Genomic DNA, 17,747 nt, shown 5'->3' with positions numbered 1-17,747 from the left:
CGACATTATGAGCGCCGCTGCAGCTGCAAGCCAACTTTCTGCCACTGGCGTGCATCCACACACACACATATGTAGATCGGCATCCCTCTTTCCACTCCCTCTCGCCACGCTGAGATGAGCTAAATAAGCTCTGAGCTGTTGTATGGACAAAGACAAAAGAAATGTTTGTGCCTTTAAGCCCATTTAAGGATAAGGATGATGTCTATTGTTACATAAGCCGCACGTAAGCTACTAATGTAATTGTCTGGTGTGTTGCAACAATTGTTGCAATTGTTTACCGCACACATAAGCAACACAACACACACACACACACACACACACAAACACATACATACATACATACATAGCTACGCACTTACAAACCTGTGAACAATGTTCATATATCAAGTAAGTACCACTCCAATCGCTTTTTTGGCAAACGTTTTTGCATAGACGCGAGGTAGTTGGTGGAAATTTTGGCTGATACAGATCACTTCATATATTTAGCATAGGTCGGTTGCTAGCTTATTGGCATGCCTTGTTGCCGCGTTGTACGCACTTAACTGCATTCACAGCATAGCTTTACATATGCAAGTATGCGGCAAAGAGCAGCAAATTTGCCAAATGGATAAGAAAAAGCATGGCAAACACAGCAAATATGCAGATATTAGCACTCACACACAGGCAAGGCATACGGAGCCCTGCAAAAAGTGGGACTAGATTAAATACTGGTACAGGACCACGCTTCCTTGCAACCAACACTAGTAATCCAAATGGTTACAGTACTGTTTGCGATGCCATTGGCCCTAACCACTGCTGCTCCATCGCTGCATAATACACAACGACCCCTCTTCGACCATGAACTGAATTTCGTAAGATTTTGTACAAACCGAATATTTCATAATTTTGAAAATGCTTTTTAAATTTAAATAATAAAATTCATTATTTAAAAAGCCTTTTTTTTTTAAATTCGCTTTACTTATATGCACTTTCGGCAGCCGAATCAAATTGGTGGAAGAGGTGGTTGGTGTTTTAACACATACCTATATGCATTTTTTACCTTTGACCTGGTCCAGGTCAGTATAAAAAGTTACTAGTTAGCAACCTGGTCCTTTTGCACATACTTTAAAACCATGCCCCCGTACACCACCTGGTCCTGAAATTTTTGCAGCGAGTGAATGCTTTTAATAAATTCACCTACGAACATAAGCAACATGAATACATTTGATAACATGCCTGCGTTCGTATATTGATATGTATGTATGCAACACTCTTTTACTGCCCAAAAATTCACTTATTTATCCGCCATCGCCGCATACCTTTTACTAAGCCCTTGTTCCTTCCCTCGTCGTTTGTCTGACTCACTGTCTGCGGACAAGCGCCTCTTTGTTCACTGCATACACTTTTTCGACCACTTGGCTTGGCTTTTTGGCATTGTTGCCAGAAATATGCAATATGTGTAGCAAGCAATAAAAAAAAAAAAAACCTAGTTCAGTAGCCAAATGTTCAAAGCCTTGGACACGAAAGTCGGAAGCGTTGCTGCTCTTCTAGATTACCATTGTTTACTGCTTTTTTTTTTTGCATTGCGTGTCGTGCCTAATGAATTAAATTGCAAGACAGCAATTGCTTGTTGCAGGCGCTTCGAAGGTTTTGGTATGTGTACCCACCTACTTTACTTCATTACTACTCACTGGCTGCAAACAATGGGGACACAATTTTTTTTACTTTTTGTACATATTTTTTTTTACTTTAGGAAATTTTTCTGTAAATTTGAAAGTACGCACTTCTTTATAAACTGCGATTATTATTTTTTAAAGCAGCATTTTCCGAACTTTTGTCCGATTTTATTAAGCTCTGCTCTTTCAGTGTGTGAACCTTTACGCTTTTTTTTAACAGGGAGAAAGGCTCGAAAGCCTAATCCTCATAGAGTGGTAGGCATGGGTAACACTGCGCTGCGCGGCGCAACTGCTTTAACACCGTAGCCGGAGTTGCCGCGCCAACACCAGTATATGGAAAGCGCCAGCGCCATTAACACCAAGCAACACATGAGCCACACACACAATTCGCCTTAACTCTTTGAAAATGTCCACGTACTTTGTTTTTGCTTTTGAGTGTTGAGAACGCGAATTTAAAGCTTTTACTCAAGAATGATAAAATATCGTGGCAATTACTACATTCCTAGCAATTAAATTCAGTTGGCGATACAAACGTTGCTCAGCACCGAAAATTATAGAAATAATAGACATGACACCACTGTATGGTGTACTGCACTGCATGACGATGGGTACTGTGGTGACACTCAGACGGCGCCGTGTTCAATTCAGTACACTGCGCTATTGCGCTGGGTTAGTGTGCTGACCCCACAGGTGGCGCTGGCGTTATTGAGCTAGCGCCAAAAAAAAATTGCGCAATTACCCATGGCTATAGAGTGGAGCTTCGATCCTAACTAAGTAAAACTCCTTGCCTGTCCACTTTACCGCCAGTGTGGCTACTTCTGACGGATCGCAATCCCTCTTGACAAGTTTAGCAATGGCCGGCATCTTTGTAGTTACAGCATTGCCAGTGGTGTCTGAAGGAGCCTTGACCAGTTAGTAGTTGGGTGATGTTGGAGTCAACCTCTTCGAGCGCCCTACTGGTACAGGTATCGAGTATCAGAGATGGGTCGGTATATCCACCGAATATCGGCAACTGAGTCCGAAAATTAGTTCGGCAATAATAAAGCTTAAACGTAATCGATATAAAGACAAGCCGAAAACGAACGATAGAGTTACGAAATTGTAAGCAGAGGCGATAGTTTGCTACTTTGCGAGAATTTTAATTTTTTAATACAGAAAAATAATAAACAAAAATAAAAACTCTTACTGCGCCTCGTTGATCCAAATTACCAACAATTTATGCGATAAGCAGTTGTGCCTTACCCACATACGCCTTGAGTCCGTGTTCCAGCCAACTGAAGTGTATTTCATTCTGAAATATGAATAAAATTGCCATGGCGGAGAAGTGGGTAAGCATAATGGTATTTGCTGTCTTAAAACTAGCCTACATTATAGACCAGGGCTGGGCAAGCTTTGGGCCTATAAGAGCCGCAGGTAGCGTCCTTAAAGGTTACAAAGAGCTCCACGAAAATCAAATACAAAATTCCTTAACGTAAAGGTAAAGATATAAAACGAAGCTTCTTCTCCTGAATTTTCTATGACTTTACCTATCAAAAACCGATACCTTCATTTCGCTATATGTTCTGGTTCCCCAAATTTCATCTGTGTTAATGAATGACGAAGATCCCACAACTTTTTCGGCAGTACATTGTTAATCTGCGGGTTTCGGGACATTTGTTCTCTGGAAAATTAAAAAAATAAACCATTCGTACAGCCAAGGGGTCTGAGATAGATCTGGGTTAACCGAGTCTGAACGTACAAGTCTTTCTGAGCATTCGATGGCTACAAGTGAATGATAATATCAGAACAGCTACTAAAAGCATCGCATTCAGTTTGGGCATCGATTGATGAACGAAGAACGAAGTGTTGGCTGAGTTTCTTAAGGCACTCACGGGAATATTAGCGGAGCAGTGGTCTATATAAACTATAAATATGAAGAAGAAATAGAATCATTCAAGTTCTTCTTTTCCAACTTACTCAAACTTCACAACCAATCACATTCACAACCCCAGCGGCCAATGACCAATGACCAAATACCACCACCCACAGTGGGTCGTGCAGCAGGTTTCTAATAACAAGAAAACCATATGAGCATACACACTTTCCGGCAGCCAATTAGACAAATAAATTTATGTGCAACACCAGCTAAAGTAACCAATATTTCTTTGCCAGTAAATATGTGCTGACTTTGTGATTCCAGCAACAAATCTCGTTTAAGATGCGAGAAGCGTGAAAAAGTTGTAATACATAAATTTATTTATGAGCAGCCACCCACCAGGGCAGATACAAATACATAAGTAAACGGAGAAGCGCGGCAAACCGGCAAAACGAATAGTGTGGGCTACAAGTGCAATAGTAACAACAACAAAAAAAAAACGCGGAAAAGCAATTGCAACAAATGTTGCAATAGCAGCATTCATTGTAGGCAAACTAAAGCCGAAAAGCTCGATGCATTAGACTAAAGCGTATAGACACGCATAGTTATGTATGTATGTCTGTATGTATGTATGTATGTATATGTGCATTCTAGCTTTAGTTGCCAACGCTGTATATTGCCAATGTTGTTGCTGATATGTATGTGTTGCAGCAGCGTCAATATCGTCAACCGGCCACGCGCAAATACGACAATTTTTCAAATGTTCGTGTACCGCGCGGACAGGCAACAATGTAGATGAGTATATACAGTGGCGAAAATATAAATAGGGTGAAGACATTTTAGCGTTCATTGGCTATTTCCCTTTCGATTATTTAAGTGAGTAAAGTGTAGCTCGTTTTCTAACAAAAACCATGCCATCAGACGTTGTTAAAATTTAGCAAAATTCGACATAGTTTCATCAAAATTTTGATCTCTTTAATTTTATTCCTCAGGAACATGCTGAGTATGCAGTTTTGTAGCCCATTCAATTTTATTATACGGAGTGCAAGTTTTAAGTAGCTGTCGGTTTTCGGATCTTTTTTTTGTGGAAGGTGTTGCTCATTTTCTTTATAAAAAAAATTGTCGAACTTACTTTGTATGGAAGAAAACGCGCGTAGAAAAAATTGAAAAAATCAACGGTTAGTCCTAGCTACTTCAAACTTGCACTTCATTGCACTAAAATGTAATACGCTACAAAACTGTATACTCAGAAAATTAAAAAAAAAACGGATTCAAAATTAAAAATTTAAAATTCGTCGCATTTATTTATATACTCGCCACCGTATGTACACTGCCGGAAAAAAGTATTGTCACACTGAATTTTTCACAATATATGCAACAATTTCTATTCAAATATTTTCCCAAATTTTTTTATAAAAATATGATTCATTCTCCAACAAAAAAAACATAAAAATATTATTTCTAAACTTTGTGGAAAACATGCGAAAATAAATAAATTTTCAACTTTTTAATACGATTTTTTGGAATTTTCTTGAGTATGCAGTTTTATAGTCCATTAAATTATAGTATAAATAATACAAATTTTGAATTAGTCAAAAATCGCGTTGATTTTTGAGATTTCTTTATTGTGTGAATGTGTTTTGAATTTTTTCCATACAAAGTATTTTCGGATTTTTTTTTTTTTTGTATGCAAGAGCTGCGTTGAAAAAGTTTCAAAAATCAACGGCAAATCGTAGCTACTGCAAGTTTGCACTTTGTTGTAATACAATTTATTGGGCTCCAAATCTGCATACTCAAGAAAAACTAAAACAGTTGATTAAAAAGTTGAAAATTTGCATGAAAGTTTATTGAATTTTCGCGAGTTTTTCACAAAGTTTAGAAATTATATTTATATGTTGTTTGTTGTAGAATGAACCATATTTTTATAAAGCATTAGCCAAAAAATATTTGAATAGAAAGTGTTCCATATATTGTGAAAAATTTGCTGTGCCAATACTTTTTTCCGGCAGTGTATGCATACACGTATGTATTGTACCCGGCATTAGCGCTTGTTGTTGTTGTTTCCGACTTTCCGCTTGTTTGTCATGGCCTTAGCTTGTACATATGTACATATGTATGTTTGGCGTTGTTGCCAGCAATGTGCGGCAAATCGAAGAGAAAATATCGAACATGTTGTTGAAGAAAATTTATGATCACAACCGCTTCAGCGACAACGATGACGACGATGACTCCGATGGAAATGGCAATGTGAGCTGACCAAAGCGCACAAGCGCAAGAGGCGTCCACCAACCAAGCTGATGGTGACGGCATGCGGTTGGCGGTTTGAATGAGTGCGCGTGAACGCGCGTTACATGATGCCACAATCACGATCCCTCTTGTCACCATTACAGAGTTAGCCGCTGTTGCCAGTGCCAAAGACAACGCCTGAGGCGGCATTTCCATGAGCATAGCACCGCTCACAAATAGCTCCAGCAATTGGTGTGTGTCCGTCCACCGCTGAGAACGAGCGAGCGACGGAGCGATTAATAAATGCGCTCGGACATGTGTGCGTTGCGACAAATAGACGGACGCGACAAACTTTGTCCACGGCTGGTATTGCAAATGCGTGAACACATTTGCGTTGCGCATACTGGAGTATGTACTACAAAGCAATGCAAATTCGTTTGTTTGCGCAACGAGGCGCGGCGCGGTTCGGGTGTACGCGTACGTGTTTTAGCCGGACAGATGCAGTCTGACGTGCGGAAACATATGCCTGCATAATAAAGAAGTGACAAAGACACCCATCGTCGGCATCATAGTCACCAACATCATCGTCGGTGAGCTGGAATTGATTGGTATGCTAGCGAATGGCAGATATATTGGCTGGATCCATGTGGGTATACGGCTATAGGCATTTGCCTAGGCAACAATCGGCAATTGGCAATTGACTTCAACCTTAGCAACGCGTTGCTGCCTTTTCTTTGTGCTGCTTACCTGAATGCATTAACTTCTAGCTTGGAAACTAAACTCGACCACAAACTCCCTTAGCTGAGACATTTCACACCGCCTGAGCGTCAATAGCTCGGCGCTTCACTCATTACCAGCTTATTTGGTGAGAAAAAGCAACTAACTATTGCATTCAACAACTTTAGTACACATGCACTTGCTGATATATATCTATATATAAATATATTACTTGTAGTAGTCAGGATATGTATATCTACATATGCATTTCACGCATGTGAGTACCATTCCTTTGTCCGTATGTCTATTTGTGCGCTTACAAATGCAATGTGACAATCAACGTGTAAAATTAGCATTGAATTAATTAGTGCGACACTTTAACGAGTGTTCACTCCATTCGCTTGAGTGCTCACCTCCTTGCTCCACCAGTCGGCTGCGCTACACGTAACAGCCATCTACACCACAAAACGACAGCTGTCGAGTGAACTTTAGTGGTTGGACTAAACTTTGTGGTTCCTTACTGTTTTTTTCCGTTTTTTAAGTGGGTTTTGTGTCCTCAAATATAATCGATGAACTTGTGAAGGTTCGCTTTTCAGCGATACAGTATGCGCACTGCATCCCTTGTGCGGATGGGCGGTAGGAGGGCAGCCCTTGGAGTTAATAATAAAAAGGGTATATCCCTAAAATTTTTTAAAGTTCTTACATACATGCGCACATTAACGCCCCCGTATTTCTCTTGCATTTATTCATTCACTGCTCTCAATTGACATAGACGAAAGCGAGATTGTTAGTGTTCATAGACCAAAGATCCAATTCTACATATTGTTCTAGGAACGTGTTACAACCATCCAAGCGGTATTGACCATTAGAGTGCGCTGCCATTTCTTTTGCTATCGCTACCGCGATGCACTGTGTAACGGAATGAAGACCTACAGGACAAGAGCGCTTGAGTCCATTCTTACGACAAGACCAATACAGCGTAGCCTATGTACTTGAACACGCCGAGCCTATCGTGGTAAATCGTTTTATAATTTGTAACATTCGCTCTTCGCACTCCTTTATTTCGGTCTCTCTCTTCTTATTGCTTGCCTCTTCAGCTTCTTACATCGGTTCCACATATGTAGCTTGTGTTGTGTCCGATCATAACGTGGCCCTGTAGGTGCTATCTTTTTTTTCTCAGCAGCTTCGTATCATTCCTCGTCGGACCATTGGTTCTTTGAGGGTTGCCTAAATCCCACTTCTTCTTGGGTGGTGCATTAATTGCAGCTTTTTGACTTTCAGATTTCATTGTATTGTTGTCATTTTTCGATCTGTAGACATTATGTAGTTTGATGGATCTTTTTATGCTGGAACCTAGTCCTAACATGTTTCCGGTTACGATCAGCCTCAGTTTCCGACGGTGGGCCCACAGATCGTTTTCTTGACCATCCCGGTCTCGAAATCGCCAATCACGATTTTGATATCACAGAGAAGATCTTTGAATGCCTCGTCCTTCTCTTCCGTCGGGGCGTCAACATAAATGACCGAGATGTTGAAGAATCGAGCTTTCATGCGGATTGTGACTAGACGCTCGTCCACCGGAGTCTCTCTCAGACCACACCGCAGCTTTATGGAATTTTCATACATATTTTCTATTTTCAGTACACATTTTTTTCGCAGTTACCTGTGGGACAATAACGTTAGCTTTGTTTATCCTTCATCATTACTCTTTTTAGTTATGTACATATGTATGTATATGTATATACTACATATGTTTTGCTCTCACGAGACTTTAAATATTCCTTATACTTGATTGTACATGTACATACATATGTAAGTATGTATTTATGCCGTACTTTCCCACTTACAAAAATTATCTACCTCCAAGTGATGCATTCCTCAGTATCAATGATTACAAATCGATTCGTTTCACAAGTGAATCGAATGTCACTCAAGTTTAATTTCCTTAAAGATTTATTAAGCTACAAATGACACAATAATAGCAACAAATACAGATGACGCAAAAAGAAATCAGCAACAATTCGAACGGAAAATGACAATTTTGGTAACTGTAAGCAACGGACGCCGAAGGGACCCAGGTATTTCGCTTAGCTGGAGCCTACCAAATACGTTCAAAAGGGAAATGAAAAAAAAAAAAACAGAAATATGGCGGCAAAAGGCTGTCAAGGCAACCAAGTCATCAACTTCATAGGCAAGTAAGTAGCATTGGCTGGAGGCAGCGACGCACCATTGCTCGAGCTTATAGAAGAAGGCTAAGTGTTCGAGGGTATGCTGGCGTGTATGCGTTTATTGGTGTGAGCACCAAAATGAATTTATAACCTGCCAACACGATGTGTTGACACTGGCGGCAACGACAATTGGGATATAATAAAGCGCCTTTGCAGCAGCGGCTGTGGTTCCTTAACACACACAAACACACCAGTGCTCCTTGGCAAAGACTAGGGATGTTCATAAAATATTGCTGTAACGAAAATATCGATGTTTTGCTTCGATGTATCGAAATATTTCTAATCGATGCATAAATGATAGAAGTATCGATACATCGATGCATCGAAGTATCTTCTAAAGCCTCGCAAACCCTTAATCAGCTGCGGAAAAAATTATGTAAATACATACCAAAATGCAACACAAAATTCTAATCCCACAATTTTTAGCGTAAATTTTGATTTCTTTTTAACTGCCGTAAAATATACATAAAAACGTAAAAAAGTTTATAAAATTCTTTGAAATTTGTTTTTTTTTTTTTAATTTAAGTTGTGTAGTAGAACTATGTATGTATAAGGATGCATCGATGTTTGTCCTTTGCTGCTGTGAGAACTTTCGATGCATCGAAGCGAGGAAAAACATCGATGTACTTTTGTCAATGACATCCCTAGCAATGGCAGCTAAAGCTTCAGCAACACCTGGCACACATACGCACTTACTTGGTGTGCTCTTGGCACCTGGTATTTGGCAGTACGCAGTTCAACGCTTGCGGCTATGAGCGACTGTGGTAACAGTTAAATTGCACTCTGTGATACCTGCGTACCGGCAACAAACACACACACACGCATACAAGTGCCAGCACACACGCACACTGCTGCTGTGTTTTATTTCGTTTCAACTCTGTTGTCTGCTTTGATTTTATAGAAAAACAGTTAACAGCAAGATTTTAACGTTTTAGCCTTGGGTGTTAGCAGCTTGACTGACTGACTGGCTGGCTGCCAACACCAAATGACTGAATGGCTCAGTGCCTGACAGACAGATATCAACAACGGCGGCGCTGATGCCGTTTCTGGTCTGATTGTTGCTTCTCTGATTACTGCTGTGCCTATCTACATTATTGGTTTTATTTTATTTTTTTTTATTGCCTGTTAGCTGGAGTTTTATACAGTTACCTACATACACACATACATATGTATGCCTCGATTTCTCAATCGTGATAGCTTCCTTCAATTTTATTGTGACATTGCTGTCTACGAAATTACCACAGTTAGCTGGGTTCTCACTACATACTGCACAAACACACTTTTCTTTGCGGTATAGGTACATAACTAGTATATATAGTTATACGGTGACCATATTGTATAATGTAAAACAAGTAATTTTTAAGCAAAAAACAAAATTCTCATATAAAAATTTAAGATTATCGTTAATCGAATCTAAACAAAATTAGTATGGGACCACCTTTCCGATGAAAAAACAATTATCGAAATCGGGTAACGTGATTCAAAGTTATGCGTTAACATACATAAAAAAAATAAAAAATGATAACCTTCTCCATTTTGTGAAGTCGGTTAATGAAGGACTTTTTCCAGATGATTTAGGTTTACGTGCATACTCTAGGCATTTTCTCGTACCAACAACAAATAAAAGCGATTATTAAATTATTCATTTAGGTAAATAAAAAAAATTCACACTGCAATGAAACTAGTCCAGTTTTTCTCATAATCGATATACCTTCTACGTATTTCATTGGTTTGGAATTGTGAATTTCTTTTATCCTTCTCTTCATCGACATACATAATCACCTAGATGATATGGTGTTATGCCAGGTAATGCGATGTAATGTAATGTGATTTTATGTGATAGGATGTGAAGTGATAGGCTGTCGTATCATGAGATATCATTTCATATCGTGCCACGTAGTGAAATTAGGTGTGGTCGATTTAGGTGTGTATTGAGTTCGAGTGAGGTGAGTTTATGAGGGTTGTGATGAGTTTGGGTATGGTCAGTTCAGGTATAGACGCCTCAGAAATATACAGGTGACCAGATGCACAAGTTGGCCTTCTTAATTGGCGCTATAACCGGCTTACAGCCGAATCCAAAGCAACAAGTCAATCATTTCTATTATGTCCCAATGCCAGGTAAAGACAAATCCATAACCATTTGATTTTTTCATAGCACTACCAATAACGCTTACCTCACTGAGTGATAAACGGCATACTCAGATTCAATAGCCTTTTTTTTTTGAGGTCATCAACTAGGCGGGCAGAGGCTCCTTTTTTATTTAGAGCCATGGCGTTTTAAGTGTATAGCCTAAAATCATATTCTTAAAGATGTTTCACTTCAGAAATTTACAGCTGACCAGAACGCAAAAGTTGGACTTCTGGTTGGCGCTATAACCGGCAACAAGTCAATCGTTTCTATTTTTTCCCAATGCCAGGTGGCGACAAACTCCAAAGCTCATTTAAACTGCAGTGTGAAATATAAAAGACAATAGCGTCAATTTATTTTGTAAAAATGTATAAAGGACAGATGGCCAAAATAAAGGACCGTCATTTGAAATAGAGGACGGATGGTCACCGTAGGTACTTGTAAATTGAGAACCAAAATGAAATTCGTAAAAAAAAACGTTTGCCGAAGGACACAAAATGAATTGCATGTGTGCGTGCTGTCGATTTTCTGTCGATTCGGTGCAGTCTTCCACTCTATGGACTATTTGCCCGTTTGACTCTTTCCTACAGAGAATTGAAATCATTCGATTTTGGTTGTCAAATTGTTGTCCATAAACTCTCAGCTTTGCTGTGGTGTTGATCAAGTGACAGTGATAGGAAATTAAGTACTTTAATTTGATGGCCGAGATTTATGGCCTATTTATTTATTCTGTATTTAACCTAAAGGCAGGCCTAGTTCGATGCTGTCATTTAAAATAATCAATATCCGCCAGGGTCGTGCTTGATTTAACTTTCGATTTATCGTGGCAAGTGTTTGATTTTTATTCCTCCTTCCATAGGAAAGTACCAAGCTAATTCGAAATTCGTTGTCGGTAACATCTTGTCATTCGTAATGCAAGGCAAAATTCTATCCGGCTGTGCAGACAAACATAAATAAGGAAATCTTTTAAATCGTAATTGGCTGTTGACAACCGCGTCTAATTCGTAACGCAAAGCTAAATTCTGTGCAGCTTCAAAAAAGTAAATCATAGTGGTATAGCGTTTACGTTCACCGTTAGACTTTTTGTATGTATTTTTTCTTAGTCAGGTAAAATCGAAATCTCGCTAATTGGCGTTATGCCAAAAGTCTTATAAGCAACATAGAAGAAATTTTATATTCCTCGAGCGAAATCGAATGCTCAGATGTATATTAAAGCTCAATTGAAAGCCTATCTTAAAGAAAAAGGAGCTACTATCGATGGTCCCACAGTCGGATCCATTTCCTCGGTGTCCGAAACATGGTAGTCTGCAGTAGTAGGTTCAGTATAAGAAGATCAATATAGCACATTACTGTCTTCGGATCGAAATACAAAAACCCAAGTCGATAGACAGAAGGTACGGTTCCAGAGCTTTGGATGGACGAAAACTTGGTGGGCCTAATAGAGATTTGGACCCCTATATTGTAGCAGCTAAGATACGCACACGCCTCTGTGCAGCAAAAAATGTGCACCTAGCAATGCAAGAAACAGCAATTCAAGAAAATCTCAACTTCGAAAAGCTGTAATTTCAACAGACGATCAGTTTATAAGCAAGTTGACCCTTACACCCTACAATGCGAGCAGTGAAACCACATTTTCAGCTCATTACGTAGCGCCATCGAAGAGGTAGTTGGATTTCAGGAGGAAAAGATGCCGCCTACAAGGCCACGCTGCGAACGTGTGAAATAGGGAGCTGAAGAAGGAAGCTTGAAATGATGGCCGACAGGAAAAATGGTTCCAAGACCAGGTCGAATTCTTGTAAGAACAACCATAGGGACCTGGTGACCGATGTCCGGAACGCATTTAAATTATGGAGGGAACACTTTGCCACGCCATTGAATGGTAGCAGCACTGAAAGTAGTGGCTCCCAGTCAACGAACGATGTCTCACCGCCTGATTATGACGGTGTAAGAATAACAATTGACCGAACGAAAGCCATTGGCGCCAATTACCGCTGGGTCTCATCGTTCTGGCATAAGACCTTGTAACTCCACCATAGGCTAGGTATTCAGCAACAGGCCAAATCTTGATTTAGAAACGCTATAATAATGTTGGCCCATACCATCTTTTTTTTCGATTTCTAAAGCACGTTGAGCAACACCATTAGCCATTAGCTCGGTGAGAATAGAGAAGGACCTCTGCGAGCCTTTAATAATGCAGACGTGGCGACTTTTTATCATGTCAAAGGTGACCTGCTTCGACTGATAAGTACAGATATATAATCATACCTCCGATAAGACATTATGCCATATAAAATGATGCTATGAAAGCTCCAATTTTATGCGCAAGCTGCATTGTTCGAGAAAAAAATATTAGTAAGGGTCAATTTGTATTGTTATACATACATCTATGTATGCACATATATATATATAAGTTAGTATTTATGTACAAACAAAGTTAAGCTCATTTGCATTTACACCTTTGAATATCTAATAGTTGCAAGAAAATGTATCTAACTAGTCCATCGGCTTCATGACCACCATCACTTGGCTGTCTCACTGTAATGGCGGCTGAATGTTTGCAGGCATATTTTGCCTGTCTAACCAAATGTACGTCTCTTTTCCTGTCCACTCTGTAAGCCTGAGTGGCAGTGCACATGCGCCATAGCTTGTTAACCACCCACTCACATGACACTCAATATGTTAGTTGTTAGTTTGCGCATACCTACAAATAAACTTGTGCGAATTCTGCATGCAACAACTACACGTATTCGAGTAGATATGCAATATAACGCAAGTTGCCACTGTCGGACTGGCAAAATTGTTGAGTTGAAGATGTACAGCCGTAGGCTATTGACTTGTTTCATTTCGTTGGCTTATTTGTTTGAAATCTGTCTTTGTATCCGACTGTGTTGTTTTCGTCCGCATGTCTGTCGCATTGAGTGTCTCCATATGCCAGTTGTTGCATTAACTTTTGCTGACGCAGCAGTTGCTGGCGCGTTGGTGTGGAAGCAGTGTTGGGTATTGCGGGTGCAGGGAGGCCACGAAAACGGTCAGATATTTATGAGCAAACAAGGATTCGGGCACGACACCTTCAAATTCATTTCACTTCACTTCATTTCGTTTGGCACCCGCGGCCAAATGCACAGCGCAATGCAACACCATTGTGTATGTGTGTGTGTGTGTTTGCGTCTTTGGTATATTGAACATTTGCGCATGCGCGCGACTCAATTTAATCGCAGCGATAAATTCGCGCAACAAACCGAAAATGAATTTAGCCAGAAAATACCAAAAGTGCAGACACCGAAGGATAGTGCAACAAAACATGCAGTACAACAACATAACTAACAACTCAGTCTCGTCTCATAGCAGAGGCACAAACAACATAATGACAACAACAAGGCAATATGCAAACAATCGCCAAAGGAGTTGAAAAATTGCCCAAAAGCGGCAACAGCAACAAGCCTAACTAAAATATGTACATATGTATGTATGTATGCTGATGTAACAAAAACTAAAGCAAATTCTCGCAAATGTCAACTGACATATGTGGGCAAATGTGTGGCTGTGGCGCGTTTCATTACTGCAAATATTGCATGGGCATGCATTCATGCGAGTAGTACATATATGTGTGTGTGTGTGTGTGTGTGTGTGTGTGTGGGTATGCGCTTGTTATTGCAACATACAGGCCATTGCTCGAATGCAAAAGCTATAGTAACATAAGTAGGAATGAGAACATTTTGACCATCACGCCAAAGTGTTGCCGTCGCAATGCGTCACTGCTACATTGGAGTTGCAGACAGAAAGGTGCAGCATCTGCATCTCTGCAGTTTCTTCTTCTTTTTTTTTTTACTCTGCCGCATATCGAACGAACGACCGACCTCTCCTCGCTTAAATTTTACTAGTCCTTATTTTGCTCGGCGCGACACTTGGCCGTGTCATTAACATAGCCATAATTTATGGCATGCAATCAAATAAAAAACACGCCAGTGTCAATGCTTGGCAGCACTATTGAATTTTGCTTTTAAATCTGATTTTCGGAGCAAGTAACCCTTTTCTTTTGTATTGCAACGTACGGCTCGATTGAGATTTTATTGAGTTCACAAACTGCCCAGCGGTAGTAGAGTTCAAGACTTTTTCTTAAGCGGAACCGGTATCCGGGCATGGAAGAAAAATAACGTAATTAATTGTTTGTGAGTGCAACATGCAGCGCTAATTTGTACGTGCATTCTGGCGGCGTCTTGTGGCGGCGTCTTCTGCCGGCTTTTCAGTTGTTTTTTAGTTATAAAAATCTTAATTGAAACGGACCTCCAATGACACTAACTGTGGTGCATTGCAAAATAAATTACAACTTAAATAGAGGCTTTAGGGCATCAAGGAATATTGCCCGGAATAGCTGCGAATCGACAACAAGTTCCGTCTTCCACTTATTAAAAGAGTTACTGGTAAGGGGTGGATCTGCCGAGCTCTGGGTTCAGTTTTGTAGCTAATTACCTTGAAAAATATCCTTAAATTTATCGGGTAAGTATTTGTCGAATCGTGATTTCAAAGCTTATTTCAGAACAGAAATAATTACATAAGTTTCTGTCATTATTAGAATGTCCATAAAAGCGTAATTTGGCGAACTTTAATCAAATATAAAATTAAATGTTAAAACTGAGATTTTTATTACGATAAAACGTGCGCTCTTCGTATGGAACTAAAATAATACAGATGCGAAGGAAATGTGAATAAAAGTAATTTAGTAATACAAAAAAAAATTATGTTTCCATTTAACAGCACGCAGCTTAAAAACTGAAATAAAGCAAGCGCTTTGGAATAACTTCACGTACATACTAGGGATGTTGATTTTTCAGCTTTTACCGATCACGCAATCCCGCGATCCCGGTATTAGTTCTGGGATTTAGATATTCAATACATTTCAACAGCTTGAATCGAAAAAATTATTTCTATAATTTTTGAGAAATTATAAATAAATACTACTTTTTTATTTAAAGTGGCATTTTTATTTTTTCTCTCTGACGTCAGGATTTATTTTAAAAGACTTTGTAACTTCAAAGATATGATTAATTCCAAAAATTTAAAAAAAAAATTCAATGCAATGTAGAATAAATATTTGGGTACCAAATGAAAAAAGGAAATTTCTTTAGAATTTAAAAAATTTTAATTTTTTGGATTCACAAGGACGAATATGTAATTTTGTAAGCTGATAAAGTTAGCAGGACGAAATTCGAGGATTTTATCGAGTTTATATAAGGCCTTAAAATATAATTTTTTCAAAAGCAAACACATATTGCGAAATTGCAAGGATAAAATTTTAAAAGCACATTTTCAATACTTACCAGTCCTTCTGCACCAAAAGCTTGAATCCGTTTAAATTCCACAGGATTTCGTCTTAGATTGGAGACCCATACTTCTTCTCTAAGCATATTTCTCTGAATTTTTTAAATCATTTTTGAATTACTGACGTCAGAGTGAAAAACTAAAAACGCAATTTTGCTATATTTCGAAAATGGTTTCGCGCTTATGGTTGGTTGGTTGCAGTGCTTCCTAGTCGCTGCCCAGGACACAACTTGCGCATTATTGCGCCATTTTGATGCACTTCTCGCGGGGGATAAATATCTTGTCTATGCACTTCCTATGTTGCTAGGTCGAACCATTTCGACTCTCTAATGAATCTGCCGATTTCGCTAATGGTAGCTCCTGATAGGTCGGTTAGTTCTGCTACTAGATGTTTCCCTAACGTCTTGTGTCCAATGTTCGAAAGGCCTGGACATTCACACAGGAAATGCTGGATACTTTCTTCGGTATCTTCCAGTTGACAGCTGCGGCAAATCATATTATGGGGTAGACCTATTTTTGCCGAATGTTTGCCTATGGGCCAGTGGCCCGTGATGGTTGCTAAAATGCTAAATACCTCTGGCCTTGATCTGCTAAGCAGGTCCAAGGTTTTCGTTCTGTTATAGTCAGGCCATAGTTTTCTCGCTATCTTGCAAGTCTGTATATCTGACCACCTGCGTCTAGCAAGTTCAAGGAAATGCGTAGTAATCTCTCTATGGACTACTCCCAGAGGGCAACCCAGTGCCACTGCCTGGGATTCATCCAAACCGGCTCCTGCCTTCGCCAACTCATCCGCCTTCTCATTGCCTTCTATGTTCCTATGTCCGGGAACCCAGACAAGAGAGACGGTATTTGACTGAGACTTCGCGATTATATTGATATATGTGTTCAAAGTTTACTATCGCGCGGTGTTATATGTATAATGAGCTAGACATTAAAAAAAATATTAAATATTATTCAAGAAAAGGAGTCTCTATTATTGCCATCGGTGCAAATTTTTTTTCTTGGCAAATAATCGCGGGATTTTCGGGACATTAAAAAGGCCAGGATCCTGGGACCCCGGGATTAACATTCCTAGTGCATACATACATAGTATGTATGTGAGCAAGTTGCTATTTTTTTAATTATAAATAGTTGTTATTGTCATTGACAACAACGTAGAACGTGCATACATACAAAATAATTAAAATGTAATTTCAAACATAATGTTGCAACGTGTTGCCATTATTTCCGGTTCCGCACAGGAACAATGCCAGAAGGTTAACAAGAAAAAACAAAAAACTTGAAGTGGAAATAACAGTACCAAAAATTCGAAAAACAGAAAAGTTGAAAACACGCACAAAACTAACAACATACTACAATTTAATGGTCATAACAACAAATACAGTACAGCAATAACCAGAGCAGGCCAAATATGCGATTGTAGCGCGTACGAATGCAAACGTGCCACATTAAAATTGAAAAATGTCGGTGGAATGTAGCAACCAAGGCCACCAGAGCCAGAGACAGCAGCCGCCAAAGCCAAAGAGAGGTAGTGAGGCAGCACAAGAAAAATGCTGAAAAGTTCATGGGTTAATGAAATTTTCATCTGGTGTACTCCATACAGTTTCATTTCGCTGTAT

This window comes from Rhagoletis zephyria, unplaced genomic scaffold (assembly GCF_001687245.7).
Source record: "Rhagoletis zephyria isolate East Lansing unplaced genomic scaffold, Rhagoletis_zephyria_1.1 Rzeph_scaffold_02772, whole genome shotgun sequence".
Lineage (NCBI taxonomy): Eukaryota > Metazoa > Arthropoda > Insecta > Diptera > Tephritidae > Rhagoletis > Rhagoletis zephyria.
This window is presented reverse-complemented; position numbering follows the sequence as displayed.